The sequence below is a fragment of the Saccoglossus kowalevskii genome, chromosome 11 (genome assembly GCF_978046115.1).
Source record: "Saccoglossus kowalevskii chromosome 11, keSacKowa6.1, whole genome shotgun sequence".
NCBI lineage: Eukaryota > Metazoa > Hemichordata > Enteropneusta > Harrimaniidae > Saccoglossus > Saccoglossus kowalevskii.
In genome coordinates, this window is record NC_140651.1 from 3,374,061 (window position 1) to 3,391,470 (window position 17,410).

At 35.2% G+C, this 17,410-nt stretch overlaps 1 long non-coding RNA gene across 1 annotated transcript; it reads left to right on the forward strand.

Moving 5' to 3' along the window:
• The first annotated feature begins 14,449 nt into the window (after nucleotides 1–14,449).
• Nucleotides 14,450–15,773, forward strand: LOC144346060 (uncharacterized). The gene is made up of 2 exons (XR_013419461.2): nucleotides 14,450–14,515; nucleotides 15,367–15,773. It is a non-coding gene; the product is annotated as an uncharacterized LOC144346060 (long non-coding RNA).
• The last annotated feature ends 1,637 nt before the right edge of the window (nucleotides 15,774–17,410 follow it).

Here is a 17,410-nt window from a genome sequence, read left to right on the forward strand (position 1 = left end):
TTTATTTAGATTGTAAAATATATAATAGTACATGAAAATTAGTAACACCACTTTTGTTTATGTAATGACCAATATGCAAGGTATATTAATGTTGATACATTGCTCAAAATGTATGCAAGTTTGGCATCGCTAGAAGTGAATTAAAAATTGGGTTCACACTGAGGAGTGTCTTCCTGGCTTCTATATAAAAATAACAGTTCATTATTTAGTGGTACTCATCCTCAATTCATATAAGCCATTCTTGTTATCCTTCCAGTAGCTTATAGCAACGTACACGCACAGCATGAGCTTGAAGGCAAATACCTTAGCCCGTAACGAAAAAAGTGAGTGAATGCTGGCCCGTTTTTAAGACCCATTCATTCAATGACATGATTCATTTCATTTCATTCATTCAGCTAGTTTCACAACTATCTGGGAATAGTTTAAAAACCTTTAGGGGTACGAGGTAGGACGGATTTTTCTTTTTCAATGTCTCCTTTGCTTTACTTTTTGTTTTATTTACTAGTACATTACTTTCTATATTTCCCATGTCCCTGATTTCTACATTCAATGGCGACTCATTCTTACATTATGTGTTTAAATTAGAGAAGTGTTTTATCCACTCACCTACATTTGTATTGTTACTTGTATCAGTGTTTGTAGGTAATAAACTGTCTTTCTTTAAATCATTAATTGTATTCCTAATTTTGCTGGAGCCTCGTTTTCGCTTTCTCTCTTCATATATCCTTCTTTTCTCTTTTATCGGTGTCTTATATTTTTCTTAAGTTCATTTGTATGCATATCAGTCTATGTCTCTATCTTCTCGTTTTAGTATAAAGCATGTTTTATCATACAAGTTCACTTGTTTTGTCTTTCTTGCTTTTCTTGGTTAATTTATATATAACCTGAGTAGCATACCTTTAATTTGAGGAAGATTCCCACAAATAATTCACTGGCAATAGATGTAACGCAGTATTATTGCTCTCGTCCTCTATACTCTCTTGTAAGATGATGGAAAGTGATACTTAACCGTCTGATAAGTGAGAAATTGGATGTACCTTTAGGAACTGAATTTTGGGGAAACGTTAGGATTCGAACAATTATATAAATCACAAGATTAGACCATTATATGCATGGCAAGTGAAATTATCAAACAGATTGTCTTTCACTTACAATGTTTGAATCTGTTGATAAGCAGATGTCTATGAATTTATCTCACTAATTATTTACACTATTTTCTGTATTTAGTCTCATCTGAGTATTGTCAATTCATAGTTTATTAGGAACCGATATAAGATCTAATCATGTAGATTCCCTGTACATGCATTACATTCTCTGAATAGAATGACATCATCCTCCGAAAAATGTGTTGACTCTTTGGGATGATTTTTTTTTTATTCTGCGGAACACTCATATGAGCTGCCTCTACTGCCTCTAGTTTTCAACATGGCGGAGTGGGTTGGGGGGATTAGTCCATGAATCAGTCTAATATGTCCTATAGATTCTGACGTTCACATCTAGCTAGGTAGTACAAAATTCAATATATCATTTCACCATCACATCGGCATAGAACACACAATAAGATCAATGGAGTCTTTGCATTTTCAGTTCCCTGAGATTTTACACAATAATTGTTTAAAACATAAGATACCAACTTTCAGGTTTTTTATAATTCGAAATATTTTATTGAAGATAAACTGTCCAAAAATGCACATTTTTGAAACCATTCTTATAGGTTCATGTTAAATTTTTATTTCAGATAAATAAATATCTGACCAGTGGTTTTTGTGAAGTAGTTTGGTGACCATATATTTGTATCTGTTATTCAATGTTGGTATACAGCCATATTGTAAATGTCAAAGAATCTAGTCAATAAAATAATACAATAACATTTCAGAGATAAATTTGTATGCAAAAATGTAAATGAAATCTCATTAGCCCAAATGTATTCTTAGACTATCGTGACGTGGTACGGTGGCAAGTTCTGTCATCATCGCATCGCTCGTTCTTCTCGATCGACTGCTCGCCCAACGCTGGTTATACACAATTATATTAGAGTAGATTCGGAGTTCCGTAGGTTAATTTGATCCATTTACTTAGATAAATCAGTATCACCAACTGGATGGAAATCATAAAGAGATGAAAAGTACAAAAGTCAATGAAATGAACTTCTTCGTGAGCTTTTCCGTCCAAATTACCATCGACACACACGTGATAGAGCCACAGTACACCATTAGACAAATCATGGACGTAATTGTAACTAATGGCCCGAAAAGGAAATTGTTATACAGACTAAAAATATTTTCATAAACTTACGAAATCGAAACTCAAGAGTGTTGTTGTTTGGTTTTATATTGCACCTTAATATACAATTCGTATACCAATTTTTATCGTAAAATACATATTCAATCGTTAAAACACACGTTTCCACTGTACTATACAGTATACATTACATAGTGGTAAATGTGAGACGCATGCGCATTAGTGTTAATTCGTACTGATTCATTGAACGAGTAATGTTATAATTGCTGTCCAAACAAAAGTTTTATTCCATGACAAATTATTTTCTAATGATTTATAAATATGCGATATCGAAATAAAAATAGTTTAAACATGCTCTCAACTAGTCATATTTGACCAAAATGATTCTTGTACGAGTATGTTATTTGATATTCATTCATTCATTCATTTTCAGTGAATGGGATATTTATCCAGATTGTTGTCCATGCATATTGGATGTATTGTTGCAGTAGACAGAGCAGCAAAAAGAAAGATTGACTTTATCGATGGCAGAATCGATTGAACCTTCATCTCTCCGCGCATCATTGCCGTGGGCAATTCTAGTAGAAAGAGTATACAGTATACTTTATGATATATCGTAGACTATAAACGTTGCTATGGTTACGCACAATATAGTGTCGGTTCTACACCAGATACCCACATTTGCAGTGGTTTGAATGAAATGAGTAAAAGTACCATAAATACAGTGTCTGGTTCATTATACATTTATGAATAATATTGGTGGGTAGGATATCCATCAACACAACTTGTTTGTATTAATAACATTTTGTTTATTCCATCGGGGATAGTTTGTGTCTCCTGACTTTTTTTATTTGAAAATTGCAAGTACAAGTGCTGACATTACATGGTGCGATGCATGTTTGCTAAATAAGTGTTATCCACCACTGGACTTACGTTCCGCGGGTGGCCAGACGAGTGACAGACTTTCTGTGTCTAACTACATTTATAAATGAACACAGTGGATTATGATTTATCACGACCTAAAAAGTGTTTAAATACAACACACAGCGAAGTATTCGTTCAATGAAGCAATGATAGAATCTTCTCAAAACGCATGTATGTTGATTGTTTTGATACGTTACAATAACATGTACTGCGCATGCGTTCAGTTGTTTTCATTTTTGTCGAACGAATAATACTGACAGTGTGTGCTGCAAAATCAAAATTTGTTGTATTTATGATTAAAGCTTGCCTGGAATTCAGCCATTCCGAGAACACTCAATAATGACCTGGTGAATCGCTATGTAACTACGTAGTCGGCAGAAAATTCCGTGCTACCACTGATTGGCCGTCTCCATGACATCAGAACATTACCATCGGACGGACATGAGCAGAGTGACTTGCTTGTTAGGCCAAGCCACAATACTGCAGACCGAATGACTCTTGTGTTATTCGCAGACTTTTCAAAGTTCATAGACGGCACATAGTCTAGATTCAAACATAACCCAATTTGTGCATCATCATTTTAATATAATTGTCAGACATATAACATTATAATCGTATATCACACTGAAATAGGTAGTTGACTCAGGCTGTAATCGTCGCCATTGATCTAGTCAGTAAGCATCATTGTCCACAACATGTATACCACTAGCACTTCCTTTACAACATAATAATGAGCCTGGTAGTACTTAGTAATTTTGAACGATTTTAAGCGAATTCAAGATAGCCTATACAAGTCTGGTAAACTTCGAAGTATCATTAGGATTTTCTAAAAGATTTCTACTGAGTTAACTCTATATTTTATTAGCTCCAAACGCGTTTAGTAAATGTAGTTTTTAATACACAGAACCGGAAATTACGATGTCGCGTGAGTGCTTCTGATGTCTACTTTCCGTAGTAAAAAGGTTGCACAAGGCGTAAACATCATGCAATTATACATGCAAACACATTGCGTGACAGTGACGTGTTGAACGTATTGTTTATTAATTGTACAATTTCACAACATTAGTGTGCTGTAATATAAGAACGGAAATAAAGAGATGAGGACACATGTGTGTTCGTATATAACTCTCAGACTGAATGGAAATGCGCTGTGGTCCATGTCACGATCATTCCAGACTTGGGCTGATGGAAACCTGCCAACATTGTTACATATCTTCCATTTGCTATAATAGAAGTCCCAATTTTAAAGTCTAGAAAATGGTCGGGATTTGTCCGTGAACTTCATGAACCAGTTGTGCATTTGTAGTTCACGGGTTGTTTCAGGTTGTGTTGAAGCTAAAGTAGGTGTCAGCTATTAGACTATTTGAAACATCTAAAAGCGATATGTAAGGGGTGCTATATTGTTGTACATTTATTCAAGTTGGTAATATTGTTTCATATTTCATGTTACTATAGACTGAATACCATGAACTATAAACGCCGTCTTAGAAGAACGTGAATAAATATTCGTTAGCTGAAAAATACATATGCGCATGCGATTTGAATTATTAGTACGTAACAATAATTCATCTTGCACGTGACTTTCTATTGGTTATTATTTTAATCAAATGAATACTATTTCGATGGGACAGTGAATAATCCAGAGTCACCTCAAATTTTTGACATGCAACTTCATCTAAGAACACTAGAAGTTGTACACATTGCCTCTTTAACAGCCAGACCCAGTCTATTATATTGTGGCTCAGGATTGTTCCAAAACAGTAAATAGCTCCACCTACAGGTGCCGTTGTTCATGTGTCTTATTCACAAAGTGGCCTTGACACAGGTGCATATTTTGAACGAATTGTTAGAAATATCAAGACTGCGCCGTCAACGTTGTACCGTGGTCACGTACACACGCTACAACCATCCCCAAAGTCATTTGGACAACTGGCAAATTAACGAAATATTCTCTCCAACATTTTGAATTCATTTATTTTGCATTCTTAGAGTGACTTTTTCGCATGATTGTTTCATAATTTATGTCGTAATTTCTCAAACATTCACTGTAACCGCGCGTCATTGTTGTAAACTCCACTCTGTCATGCTGTTTTTTTTTTCTATTCCGGAAAGGCCGCCGGAAACAAACGCGTCAAAGCTTGTCGTGATTTTAATGAATGCATTTAACCACTGTGACGTAAAATCCCGACCATCATGCTTTGAAACCCGATTCGCTTGCAATGCCTTCTTTGGACAAATTATTAAAAGAACTTGCGTTTTTCCCGATGAACGCATGCGCACTATATAAACCACCCCTTTCACTTTGCTCGTCTGGAATTCTGCCAAAATGTTGACGTAATGAAAAGGCTTCATGAAAAAAATGGTTACATCAGACGCGAAAATTAACAACACGTGGAATATATCAAGTTTAATGTCTTTGAATGTAAAATTAATTAATGTATCTATGAACTAGTTGTATAAAATAAGTTATTAAATTTGCTATAGAGAGAGAAAATTACCGCCCCCTGTCAAGAAATTCTTCTTAAAATAGTCAAATTGCATATGATGCGTAGTAATTTATTGTTGTATTTTTGCTGTGTGTCGCAATAATGCGACCCATGCGAAGTTTACCTGTATTAATTCCATATTTAAGCTTGGTTAAATAAAGCCAATTTTAATTAGTTTTATATCAGGTTGGGTGAGTGTATTTGACAGAGATGTAAAACTATGGACTTTTCAAATCGGCGACTGAGTTTGCAGCATTCCGCCATGTATTACTTCATATCATGTATTCGTGGTGTTTGTTGTTGGTGGTGGTGGTGGCAGTCGCGGTGCGGTTGTTTGTATTTTGATGATTTCTGTCTGGTACATCTGCGCATGGCTGTCTCGTGGCGGTATCAGCATGCATGCTTCCCTAGTATAGTCATACCAATTGTGGCGGTAAAATGTTCCGATCGGCATTTGTTTCAGGTATTACCACGGTCTAGGTTAATTTGATTATCTATTCGTTGGGATTTAACATTTCATTTATTTTTAAATTATACCTTGCACGCCATAAATCCAATGTGGCAACTTGAAAACAGGCGACAATATTTAGATCGGATGAATGTAATTATTTAAGAATAATCAATGGTAATCTACATAAGTTTATGCATTTAATTTGTTCAACGACGTCAGTGCTGATAATTCACAACTATTCGACGTCGGTGACTTGATTGGTTACACCATGGAGGTTACACGATGGACAGAGTCAGGACGCATAGTCTCGCATTTCACTCATATAGGCTATACTATTATACTGGAACCAGAGCGCCACGCGCTTGAGTTCCATTGGTGTAGATTATAAGTACTATGTGACATGTGTAGCAACAAGGCGTGATTCATCTATTGACATGTCGTCTGAATTAGGGATGGGTTGTGTTTGTACAGGTAAAGTTGGTAGCTACATTGTATACGTCAACATTACCACACACTGACTGATGACGTCACGTTGCCCATCACGACAAGATTAACGAGCTCATTTTCAACTTTTGTGATGAAAACAGTTACAGAACCGATTGTAACACCAATGTTTATCGCTCAAATCTGACATTACAGAGCTCGGGACCTTGCGCTTCTGATTCTTATCAAAAAACGTATATTTTCACTATGATCACCAAATTGAAAATTTCATATGATGGCGAGGACGTTGTCATGAATACTTATCAGCAAAACTGAAAATTGTGGTGACAAATCATATATTATCATAAATTATCTTAAATATAGGGCAATAATACTATAATAAAATAGATTTCCATGAGTTTGAAAACAAAAAACGAACAAGTGCAATCGAGTTTACTTGATATGCGTTTATCGTCATTTGTTGCAACTTTTGAATGAGAAGCTGCATCAGTTATAATGAAATGTGGTATTACACGGTTTCGAGTTTCGACAAACAGTAAATCAAATAAATACACACAAAAAAACAGTGTTTCAGGTTAGTCTGATAACATGTGTCTGGATTCCAATGCATTGATTAAGAGTTGTTTACCAGATTTGTCAATGGGTGTACAAATGTCATAATTATTGCGTACGGTCTCCCAGCAATAAGAATAGTAGTTCGATCCTTTGATAGAAAATCTGTGTATCATCACATTCATCTAATTATTACTAAAAATTGTCATTATTGTTTTTGGCGTAGAGACAAGCTGTACTATTTTTTGTTGTTTCGGTAAATAAATTATATGTTTTAAATAAAATACAACAGATGCGGCAACATACTGGTGTTCAGGTAGATTCTACACAATTTTTGAATCTCAAAATAGGAAATTCATTGTTAACTAAAAAATCAATATTACTTAGGATAGCAACATAAAAATCAGACATCAAGCTTTTCATAATTTTTTTTTTTTTTTTTTTTTTTTAGTAAGTTTCTTTATTTTGTGACGTCACAAAAACTATTTCCTGAAAAAAATGCCCAAGCAACACTACATGCACTCACATTATCATCCAAATCCTTGGATTATATCACAGATCCTTAGGGACTGTGAGTATGCCAGCAATGTTCGTAAACAAAACAGAAATTGTTTCCTAAAAGATGAGAACACTGAAAGAGACCTCAATACATGCGTAGCACAGAGGCAAAAAAGTTGTTGGTTTCAGTAGAGAACATTTTGATATGTAAATGACTAATCCCTTATCCAAACATTGCACAGACAGAGATTAACAAAGGGAGTGTAAACACTTACCGTTCCATGACTGGTTACACATCATAGTTACACAATAGTCTATTGCATTGTGTTCTTTTATCACAGGTACTATGCATACACGGATTACAACTGCCTTGAGAATTTGGGTCAGTTCTTGTCATTGAACTACATTGCAGTTCCACGGTTCTTGTCAAGTTTTCTTCTTCTGCCTCATGAAAACTTGATTCTAGTTTCAAGAACATAACTTTTAAAGAACATAACTTTCCAGTATTGTTTCTTCTTGAACTCCCCTTAAAGTTGTATTGTCTCCAAAATATTATAGAAATGTATTGATGTGCTTATTTCAATGACTTATGTCAGCGACCAACATCCCCAGACATCAACATAGTTACTTTGTTGATTTTCAGAAAGCTGAATTGGAAAAAACAAACGTCAGGTCTAATCAGAAATCAAACTTAGAATGTTAGTTACTCCATAAAAATAAGTTAAAAAGTAACAACCAAAGCGACACATAAACAAAATAAATATAGATTTCCATATATTTGTTAGCTAAATTGTTGAATTAAATCAGTCTACTAAAATTTGCAGTCTGTTTTTATGCAAGGACTGTACTATAAGGACTGTACTATAAGGACTGTACTATAAGGACTGTACTATAAGGACTGACTAAGCAGCGAGTTTGTATGTATCAAGTGAATCTCTATAAACCTACAACTTTAGAAGTCACACGTTGAAAGCCCGAACGCAAGGAACTGCCATCCTGAGGGATTCCGAGGTTAAACGCTGTTATTGAATAGCTTTGAAATGTTGGCAAAAAGTTTATAAAGACCCCTTCCCTCCGGATAAAAGTCGTTCTCGTTGGCCTTGGTGTGCATAGTTTTGATCTATAATTAACATCAGTACACTGGCACATATTGTTCATCACATACTACTAGTACAGTTTCCAGGATGTCAAAGTTTGTATACATCTTTATGGTATAACAGACCCCAAGTTTGGATTTGTCGATTTTGAATACATTGCTATTTGGTGTGACTTGATTTTCCGGTGGACGAAAACTCGGTTAAGTTAACATTTTACTAGGAACTGATTCCAGATAGATTCCATATAGTCATATTCATGAATATCTATAGTCGGTTATATATTTACATTATTTACTAATCAGTTATTATTGATTTGTCCGTCGTAAATATTTTCCGGAATTTTGTCCGCTGGTTTTATTCCGGTTGTCCGCCCCTGCCTTACCGAGTGTTTGTCCGTAGATGCCTTACCAACGTCGTGTCCGTCAGTTTATCTGAATTCTTCTGCCAGTGTCTTACCGAGTGTTTGTCCGTAGATGCCTTGCCAACGTCGTGTCTGTCAGTTTATCTGAATTCTTCAGCCAGTGTCTTACCGAGTGTTTGTCCGTAGATGCCTTACCAACGTCGTGTCCGTCAGTTTATCTGAATTCTTCTGCCAGTGTCTTACCGATTTTTTGTCCTTTGGTATCTTGCCTTAAATTTGTTTGTTGGTATCTAGCCGGGATTATGTCCGTTGATGTCTTACAGTATGTATTATGTAGCCGGGATTATGTCCGTTGATGTCTTACAGTATGTATTATGTAGCCGGGATTATGTCTGTTGATGTCTTACAGTATGTATTATGTAGCCGGGATTATGTCCGTTGATGTCTTACAGTATGTATTATGTGAGAAGATTAATGACGCAATGTAGCACCAATATTTAAATTGTTTTAAAATAAATATTTTACATTGATATTATTTTGTTGATTAGCAAGCAACAATCGTTCTATAATATTACGTACCGGATAAAATTATTTGGGAACAAGTGGGAGAATTGGTACACCTTTTACAATTTTAGAGAAAACTGAGTACTACATTATGTGTTTTTTCATTGTTCATGGCACACTCATTGTAACGGAAGACTGGTTATTGCAATATTACGAAAAAAAATTTCGAATCATGTTCAAGGTTGGCCGTTGATCATCGGTAACAAAACATAAGCAAAATAAATACCGTGACACTAAAATAATCTATTTTTATTTTCGAAAGCCAGGAGACAGCTAACGCTTTGCTGACTGTTTCTTACGCCGGCTGTATGTGGCCCAAAACTGTGCAAAATACCTTGCGTGTAAACACAAAACGCCGAGTCACGGGCGAATGAAATGAATGACGATTCGCAGAAAACAAAACAAATTCCCCCTTTTTCAAGGCGAGAAGAAAATAAATGAACGACAATAGCTGGTGCATTGAGACATATGTTTTACAAGTATTCTGTTTCAGCAATATTTACTTTTACACAACAGTATTTTTTTATACACAGTCGATACAAGCATACCACCAAAGTATAGTCGGATTCAGATGGATTCCGTTAATACTTCTAATCTGTGCTTTCCGTTTCTTTCATTGAAACAATCCTCAGAAACAAAATACATCCAACCATAACCCCAGAGAAAATTCAATACAAATATTACATAAATCATAACTCATGTAACTCCGATGACGTCGGAAAACGTGATCGCTATAGGAGAAGCTGGATAACTATTAATTGGATGAATGATGGAATATTCCCGTCGCCCGAATTGAATATATCGCAAACAAAACTACGATACACTCCTTTCTTATTGTGTCACCTTGAATACACGTCACTTTAGTCTCTCTGTGGTTGAATGAATAAAAGACAAGATAGTACGTCTGACCTTGAAATCACTGAAATGCGGTCGTGACTTTCATTTTCGCCACCTTGTTCATATACGGGATTGCCCGATCGAATTCTTGCTACTTGACGTTTTTTTTTATTCACACTCTCCCCCAATTGTTATACATTATGCAGTGATCAAGCAAATATTTTTGTTTTCTCGTCTTCCCCCGCGAAATCTTTTTTTTTTTTAAATGGGGAAAATCCTAAGCTAGAATACGCCGCGGACGAGGCTGCTTCGAATATAAACGTTCGATTAGCTAAGGACATGTATGTAAACACAATCAATTTGGAAAAACATGTATTTCTATTTTCAAGTCCATATCCGGGGAGAGGCGTGAATAATAAGACAATTAAAAGTTCAATTTCTGCAACATTTTTAGTATCAGTGTTCGATACCATCGTTGTACAATGTTTATAAGTTTTAAAGGTACGTTGTCACGGTTGCAATGATGTTAGACAAACAGTCGCAATAACAAATGCAGTACTAATTCGTCCAATTAATTTAGGCACGTGATACAAAATGGAAATAAAAGTATTTACACTACAATTATTATATACACCATGATTATAATTTAATACACTTTTCCTATAAACGTATACATTATAAAGAACAGCCATTTGCGATCAAACAATGCATATATTTGGCTAGCATTAAAACAAATAATCGGACTTTCCATGACGTTTACAGTATTTATTTTATGCTGTGCTGGTTACCAAACAACGTTTCGCACACAACACTGGTAAAACTTCCATGATAATGGTTATTTCGGGGCCATTCACCATTGGTTCAACCATCAGAAATAGTTTCTCATCGTATCTCAAATTTTCGTTTGAACACATAAAGTAAAAACATCATAACAAGCTAGATACTTATTGTTGTCACGAATTATTAGGACATTCTGGTGATTACTATTCATTTTTCATGAAATACTGCTTTAACATGTCACCCGGCAGAAGTTGTTCCAAAACTGTATCTGTATCGATTTAGGGACGACGTCAAAAGATCGATGTCGGATGAAAAACGTAGTTCCTTTAGTTTTTTACCCACCCCCCGCCCCACCCCCACTGAAACTTAATTGATAAATATTGATCATGGTGTCAGACTTATTCACCATTAAATACAAATTGATAGCCGGGCAGTCGTATGGCATAGCAGTTGGTTGTAGTAATAAAGGGGAATATACGCATGCGCAAACTACGATCTTTTGACGTCGCCCCTTACGCAGTTTGTCTCAAACGAATATTTCACATCGGGGCAAAAACCAGAAAAGTTGGTGTCATACGCATATTTAATAACTATGTGACACTTGTATTCTGATACATTTGTTGTCTTCGGCAATCCATACTAAAATCAAAAGGGTCTTTACTTTATACTAGTTGTTAATTCTTTTTCCTTGTTTTGAAACATGTCGTGGTATAAGTACAGTGGTTAGACACCGGTTAGAATATATTCACCTCGCCTCGGGAGGTTGTGAGTTGATACCCTTAGCTGACCACTTTCTCACCGGTATATCTGCCCGAACCATTGTACGTTTGTGAGAATCGTCTGACTCCCTATTCCGGTTATATTTAATGCTCGTTAAAGAATCCCAATCATTCTCAATGATGGTGCCGGCGAGAAGATTGACACTAGTACCACGCATCAGCCTTCGGTAAGAACTCGAGTTCAGGTCTCAGCGGAGTTCGTTGATGTTGCAGTACATATAGTATATAAACAAACAGCAGCAACAACTTGTTGGGACTTACTGGGCCACGAGTGTTAGTTAGATTTAATGAGAAAACTCAGCGACCGGTTATAGCATCCTTCTTGTTTTTCCTTGATCGACAATACGCAGATACGCAGAACATACGAACAACTACAGTGCGAAAATATAAATATCACTCTTCTGTTTCCTGAAAACATACACTGAGAATGTCTAAAATATATACATCTTAAAGGGGAACCTTTCAAGCCCGGGGATTGTACCAAAGAATCATGGTGCACTATTGTTTATGTTATTTACAAAGTTAATCTATCTTTTGTTATCCATTGTTATTTTAATCCAGAAAGTAAATTTGTTGTGAGATTAGGCTTAACTGAAAGTGCCCCTTCAACAAAACAACACAATACATCATGTATGGTGCGGAGTGTTTGTAGGAAGGCCGGTTGGCAAGTATATTAATGATTTGTGAAAGTGTGTTTTTTAACGGACGGTACAACGTATATAAAGGATGAGTTAACGAGAAAGCGACTCTTTGTTTCATGGACGAAGAATAGAAACGGTATAATATCATTTTCATTTTTATTTAGAAATGGCGTTTACACAATGAAGGGAAGGCTGAGCAGGGAGCTTTATTTGATGCGGGTTGATGGTAGAAGAATGATGTACATGTTGGTTCGTGGCAATCTGATTAAAATAAGATCCTAGTTTGGGCTTTTTTTTTTTTTTTTTTTTTTTTGTTAAAATAATATCCTTAATATTTTTTTCATATATTCTATTATTTTTTTTTTCAAAATTTATTTGCTTGTATTTTTTTAAAGTTTTGGTAATCGCGAAAGCCCACAAGGGATTAGGGCTTTGTGGGCTTTCGCGATTACCAAAACTTAAAAAAAATACCAGCAAATAAATTTTGAAAAAAAAAATAATAGAATATATGAAAAAAATATGAATGATATTATTTTAACAAAAAAAAAAAAAAAAAAAAAAAGCCCAAACTAGGATCTTATTTTAATCAGATTGAGGTTGTGGTTGAGTGGACAGTATATGTTATTTCTAATGTCATCGTAGCAGATTATTCCACTGTTTTCATTTGACGAGTAACGCGTCATTTATTCTTCTCTGAGTGACATTTATTTATTTTCACGCAATACTTTTCTTTAATTAATTTCCTTATTGGTGCACATTAACTGGAAGAGGATAGTTAACAGGCCTTTGACAGCAATTTCTTATTCCCTGTGACTGTTCGAAGATCTAATAGGGGATATCAGAATTAGTTTTGAACTGTCGTGTTTGACGGAATATTCATTCGAAATGGCAGCCATACTAAAAAGTCATTGTTTCTATGGAAACATGTTTGCGAGTTCCAATTTATATTTGCTCGTTGTCATTCATTTAATGGAAAATATACGTTTACTTCTAGTAAACTTTTATTTTATTTTAATTAGTAAGGTAGTGTCTCATTGAAAGTGTACTCGTATATTGAAGATGACGTCATTGGAATGGTTCCCGCGGTGTTTCCTGCTACATAAATCTTGCATAGAATTGGCAGTGTAAACAAAACACAATAACAAGATTATTTTGAATAGAGCACAGTAAAACGCTATTCTTTGTCTAGTTCAAATAATCACCAATCTCGTTTTCTCCAATTATTTCTTGCATTGATTTTGCCTTTTGTAATTGAATAAGAACAATACAAAAAAATGCTACTACATGTAGTAGTTTGTTTCCATTCTTGCTATAATTATGTATATTTCTCTAAACCTCATATTTCCATATATAATATGGTCTTATTACATGGTCAAAATGTTGATCCAAATTGTTATGTTAATATTTATTGATGTTCTAATATTGTTATATATAATAAAATCCTTTGGGACGCTTTCTTACATGAAATTTCTTTTGCTGGATCAAAATTTCCATTTGGTTTAAATTCTATCCCTGAATATATATTTTTTAACTATATCTAATTTTTTATAACATAACAAAAACTATACTTATGATTTAATAATTAACCAGAAACCCGAGTGGGATACGTAATAGCGCGTGACAGAAAGTGTGCAAGACACTCCCATCCCAGAGTATCCATGCGCGCGTCTCATTGAAGTCTCCGTGTTGGCCTTGTCAATCGTGCATACTTAATTCTGATCGAGGTTGCCAATGAAGTGAATAATCATCAGGGCCATGTACCCAATCAGTAGATGAAAAGAAGACACACTGATAACGTCCCTGAGATCAAATCATTGCGAACCCGATGTTTATGCGACACAGTAAGGGAGTGGTCATGGGGTATGTGTTTACATTACACTACAGAAATCCTGGTCAATCCAGACAGACACGAGTTGACAAAATATTGTATCGAAGGTCGTTGTGTTGTTGTTGTTGTTGACTTGTTTTTTGTATTTGGATGCTCATAGCATTATATTTTTATATTACAATCAATAATAATAATTATTATTATTATTATTATTGCTACTATTCGTCTCAGTATCTGGGTATGAGGCAATAGCCAGGGTTTTGAAGATACAATTAGTGTCGATCGTAGGTGTTTGTGCGCATGTCCAAACAAAGTGTTTTTCGTTTCCATCAACGACGTACGTATCAAGATACTTAAACCAAAAGGAAAAAAGAATTCTTCAAATAGCGAGACACTTTATGCGATAAGTATTAATCTGAGTGGCATGGGTTTGACATTTCTTCCCACGCTGTTTTGAAGAACTTCAAAGATCTTTCAATCAGCCTCGTGAGTGACGAAATCATTGTACCAATTAAAAAGATTTCCCGCTATTTTTGTAAAATATCTTCAGCGTATGATTTTAGGCTTATATTAAAATATTCATAACTGAATGCAAACTGTATTACGGGGCGGCTTGTTATTGGCTTGATCACACTGGGAATGTACGGACATAATTAATTTAGCTGAAATCAAGATCAGATTATTTGAACACAGGATTAGATTCAACCTGAGCGGCTGTCGCATAGTCGCATTGTCTCAAATTTCCTATTTTCAGGAGATATTACTATTTTTGTTTCAAGGTAAATTGTAAATATAAATCATCCCATGAAAAGTAAAGAGCGCTCACTTATATTCGAAGGACGCACATTTTAACAAAATAGTACTATTTTTATTTTTATTGCAGAAATATAAATGGTGATATTCGTGCGTATCATTGTTTACGTCACAGAAAAATACGGGATTACGTCAATTTGTTTTCAGTGGTGACGGTAAATAAACGCGGAAGACAACACGGATCGACGAATGGAGATTATTTTCAATATTAAAGAATGTCTGCGCTACGTCGTGTCAAGGTTGATACTATTTCCGAGGTAGATTGTCTTCAAGATATCAAGCGAAATTAAAGTATGGAAAGTAACGCACGTAGGCTGTATCTCGTTTTAAAGTACAATAGAGACCGACGTAGATTCACGCGTAAATGAAATCAGAATAGTTACTATCGTCATTGTGTTTCAAATGTGACATAAAAGATAACCCTAACCAGGGGTTAGTTGGATGAAATAAAAATGACCTCGATCGAGTTATATAGTATACCTACAGAATGAAACTGAATTTGTTTTTGTGGCCCTAACCAAGGTTTGTAGATCACGTGGGAAGGAGTCTAAAACTAATTCTTCGCATGACTGGGAAACTTCATCAGGAAATAATCCTGAATTCAAAATGCACAATAAAACATCAACTGATATTTGCATACTTAAAGAAAAAAAGTTCCCAAAAATGTGCAACTCACTCAATTCCCCTAAAAATAAAGATGTTTCTGTTATATCTGGCTGAAATCACATTGGCAATCAACATGTCGCAACACAAAGGCGACCTTGACGGAAAATGTCACCTTTATACAGATATTTGACGAAATCGTTTGTCAGTGACGCATATATATTTCTCTTAACTGCATGGACTCTATGGCATTCTGAAAATACATCAACAGAGCCTCAGGTGGATCTGAATTTGATATTTTATCTACGGTTGCCATACATACGATATAACAAACGTGTTTTGAACACACACACAATCAATCACACGTACATTCAGTAAAACGCTGGGCTACTACTCATCAGACTGAGTTATCAGACAAGTTACCTACATTTATTTTGAATTATTCTTTAGTATGTATTTCTATATATATTGTTGCAAGTAAATTTGTCGTATTAATCTGATTTATGCTGCACATATATTTAGCTCTGTGATGGTTTATTAACAACAGAGTTAGACAGGTCAGTAAGCTTGTCCTTGAACAGAAGGGCATATGATGACCTCACTCTCACTTCATTTAGGCATCAAATGATCTAGGGTCTTTTCACAGGGTTCACAAGGACAACGAATCGTAAAGTTACACTTTGACTACTTTTAAAATCCACCCTTAACCAAGTAGACCGACGAATCTAATTGGACGATTTCCAGATAAGAGATAAGAACTATGATATATGAACAAAGCGTCTGCATTGAAGGAAAATTCCCATTTTGGTGCATTTTGTATTTGACCAAATCCCGCAAAATTTCAGAGAATTAAATAGACCTCAGATGAAATCCTTTTTACCGCTTCGGGTGCAAAGATGACGTCAGTGCAGACGATTTTAATACATTTCTTAGACGGGAGTCATAGACAATGATCAAACGGTCTTATCCATTTTCTGAGATGGAAATCAAACAGCAAAAATATTGGATTGGTAGTTTTTTGTTATTTTGTTTAAGCACATTACTCACATTAAATTAACTGGGACTTTGGTATATATTATTTTCTAACTCAACACGTTTAACGGCACGAGGACTCGGCATTGACAGACTTTACACAGAATTCTAATATCATGAAAGAAAGCCGAAACAAAACACTTCACTACTTGCGTAAAGAATTTTTTATGATACCATGAAATTCAGTGAGGTCAATGTCATCGTAGAATTACTGAAAGCCCACATGCGACTAATCGTAGTGGAAGGTATTGATCACGTATTCAACGGCCTGAGATTACAGACCGCATAGAAGGCCAGGGTCGCGGCAGCTGATCGCAGTGAACATCGATCACGAACGAATATTCTAAATATGTGAAATTTGTGTATTCTTTTTGAAGTGCAAAACAACTATCTGGTGTGGGTGAACTGATTTCGATGAATCGAATGCAATTTTTTGTTCCATTAAATAATATTTTCGATTATTATACTCAGTGTCCTCG